Raw genomic sequence first — 3,478 nt, 5'->3', positions numbered from 1 at the left:
ATACAGGGCTTTAGAATATCGATACAGTATCGGGAAATGAAATATCGCGATATTTCAGTGTATCGATATTTTCTTACACCCTTACCTGAGAGGCACTACTAGCCCCTCCCCCGTCAGAGTGTCGGCGCAGGACGAGTCAGTGCAACGTCAATCAAATTAGAGAGAGGGTGGGGGCGATTGCTGCATTGGGGGGAGAAAATGTTTTATGGGTAGAGTAGTTTATTTTCCTGTAATACTTCATTATAGTTTTTTAAAGACAAAGCTAATTGAAAGGGGCGCTGAGCAGAGTTACAACCAGGGATTACAAATAATGACTTTTTTTCTTCTGCAGTTCGGTGCCCCCTCCAGCAGATGGCGCTCTAGGCGACCGCCTAGTTCACCTATGCCAAGAGCCGGCTCTGCAAAACATTATTGTTTAACTTTGTTATTAAATTATACTGGTATCACAAAGAACTGCTTGGACTTAAAAAACAATAAATTATTATCTTTTTTATTTAAAGCCCCATTTCTGTTTTGCAGGCTAATATATTTGGTTTAACAGACTCACTGTTAAATTAAATTGATATAATCACAATTAAGCAATAATATCGCGCATCACATTTTTTTCTTATATTGCAGCCCTTTTCAAGTTTTACTTATAACTGTTCTTTACTCTGCTGCTTTACTATATAATGTTGAGAACCCGATGAACTGATTTCAGTTATTAATTAAATTAGCCTCTGTAGCAGTCGGCTGTAATATTTCGCCTGCTAGCATGCTAACTCTAGCCTGTTTCAGTGTTTCACCTTGAAAAACAGGTGTTGCTTCTCAGACAGACAAACTATGATGGATTGTATCCACCAGGTAAAAACTTTAACAAATAGAAATGGTTATTTTTATTAATTTTTTTATGAACATGGAGGTTTGAGGGGAATTCGTCCCTCTGCCAAAACACGCCCGAACAGATTGGAGCAACAAGTAGGAGAGGGAAGCTGCAATGAAAAGAAGCTGCTTTGTCTTTATGATATTAAATGACTGGAGGTGGTGACTTTTAACACTGTTTAAAGCAATAATCAGCCCATAAATATCTGTTTACCTGTTGGAGACGACATCATCTCTCTGAGTAAACAGGCTGTTTACAGGCCTTTAAACAGATTTATAAACCATTTTTTTTAATTATAGGGTTCACATTTTGTGGCTAATTGTTTGACCTCGTTAGTTTTTCTTGCTTGTTTTCTACACTTTGAGCACAAATAACATGTTGTTGTGAATCTGACGTGCAGTCGGCATCTTTCAGCCTCCGCGGTTCGCAGCCGCCGTCTGAGCCGATGGTTCTGCACTTCCTTCTTAAATATTGATTAAAGGACTGCTCTTGTCCTTTTATAGCCTGAGATCTGTGGCAACGCAGGCCAAACCACAATGTAATTATTGGAGAAATTACAGCCTGTAGGATGAAAACAGGGCAGATGCTCCTCTCCCGCTGCAGTGATCCGTTTGTCATATGTTGGGAGGTATGTCGGATAAAAGGATCAGAACTGGGAGAATATTAGTGGTGGCTTCTGCTTTTGATGGGTCCGTGTGGCTTAATGAGGTTTTTATTAATGTTCCTTAATGACAAGACGAATGCAGAGGGGACTGATTACAGGGGATGTTTTTAATCCTTGTCATAGAGCAAACATATTCATTTTGTTTTGCTGAACCGGAGAGTTAAATTGTAATAATTAAGTTTTTTTATGTTTAAATTCTCTTATAGTGTTTTGGTAGTTTTACCAGAAACTCTTTAATTTAGTTTAAGACGTAATTCTTTAAATATGAATAAAAAATGTTTCATTTAATCAAATAAATCAAATCAAATCCGGTTCAGTTTAGTGGCTTATATGTTGATGTGTAGCTCAGAAATGCGGGTACGCACTCAATGTAAACAAACCACTTTTACCTGCTTACTTTAATGAACAAATTGAAGCCTATAAATGTATTTATACACAAAGTTTTTTGTACTGTGTGATCCCAAACATCTTTTCTTTCATGTTTAAATTCTCTTAAAGTGTTTTGGTAGTTTTACCAGAAACTCTTTAGTTTAGTTTAAATAACTGTGGTTGAGACTTAATTTAAATATGAATAAAAAAAGTTTTATTTATGTTTTCATTTTGGTTAAACATTAAAGATAATCATATTAAAAATATGATCCTGAGTCAAAACCGGTTCAGTTTAGTGGCTTATATATTGAAGTGTAACTCTGAAACGCGGGTACGCACTCAATGTAAACAAAGCACTTTTATCTGCTTACTTTAATGAACAAATTGAAGCCTATAAATGTATTTATACACAAAGTTTTTTTTGTACTGTGTGATCCCAGACATCTTTTTTTATGGGTTGACCTTTGTTCAGTCACTCTGGCTGTTTTTGTAAACAATATGAGAATTTCTGAATTTTGTTCCGACTGGACGAGAAGCTGTAAGGTCCGCCTCAGCTGGTCACTGAATAAAATGTCCACTTTGGGAAGTTTATTTTATTTGATATTTTTTGAAGCTCAGATAAGTTTGGTTGGAGGCCTCGGCTCTGGGTGACGGTGTGACAGGGGGAAAAAAGAAAAAGGAGAGGCGTTTGTGTGCTTGTCATTGTTTCTGTTGTGAGTGTACAAAGCTTTGTCAGTCACTCTGAGCAAACAGCCTCCACTTTTCCTCCCCCTCCTCCTCCTCCTCCTCCTCCTCCCTCCTTGTCTCCAGTCCGTTGACATCTGTTTCGAGTCCTCCGTGCACCTGTAGAGACCAGGAGAGTGTGCGTTGAGGAAGGAGGGAGGTTCAGAATGCAAATCCAGGCGTTTGTTCTGGGCCCGGGCAACGCAGAGCGACTGACTAACGACCATTTGGTGTGTGTGTGTGTGTGTGTGTGTGTGTGTGTGTGTGTGTGTGTGTGTGTGTGTGTTTCCTTCTCATCCAGGCCTCATTGTTGCAGCAACAGGCGTCGCTGGATGAGGACGCACCATATGTTCTCTGTGTGCTTTAGTCACAACTGCTGTGTTTGCGCTCACGTTCATGTGTGTATGTGTGTGTGTGTGTGTGTTCAGCTACTTCACCAATGCTGCTGCAATATGGTGGGGTTTGGAGCGACGGGCGGCTCGCAGCCCTCCTCCTCCTCCTCCACGTCTCATCTGTCGTCTCACAGAATCCTGCTCGCAGATTGTCCACAGGCTGGGATTAGAGAGGAAAATCGGAGTAATCTGAGGTTTTGTGAGCTCCGCGCTTCCTTTAGATTCCAGTGATCTTGGTCTAAATGTATCAGAGCTGCGTGAGGCGGGGAGAGCTGTCAGGGCAATCAACAGGTGATACCAGGAAGTGTTTTTTCCTCTGAATCCTTTCAGGTATCTGTTGCTTCAGTCCAGGGGCGTCACTAGGTTTTAAGGACAAGGGGGGCTTAGACCCCAAGAGACGCACAGAATTTTTGTATATTATATATTTGTATTGTGTGTGTGTATGTATGAATGTATATTTTGAGCAGT

At 40.2% G+C, this 3,478-nt stretch overlaps 1 protein-coding gene across 1 annotated transcript in view; it reads left to right on the top strand.

The window, feature by feature from the left end:
- tead1a (TEA domain family member 1a) overlaps window positions 1-3,478 on the top strand; it is a gene marked incomplete in the record, with an annotated part of 62,010 nt that overhangs the window by 353 nt on the left and 58,179 nt on the right.

The sequence above is a fragment of the Austrofundulus limnaeus genome, unplaced genomic scaffold (assembly GCF_001266775.1).
Source record: "Austrofundulus limnaeus strain Quisiro unplaced genomic scaffold, Austrofundulus_limnaeus-1.0 Scaffold7, whole genome shotgun sequence".
NCBI classification, from domain to species: Eukaryota; Metazoa; Chordata; class Actinopteri; order Cyprinodontiformes; family Rivulidae; genus Austrofundulus; species Austrofundulus limnaeus.
The sequence above is the reverse complement of the archived record's forward strand: the minus strand, read 5'-3'. Positions and strand labels throughout refer to the sequence as shown.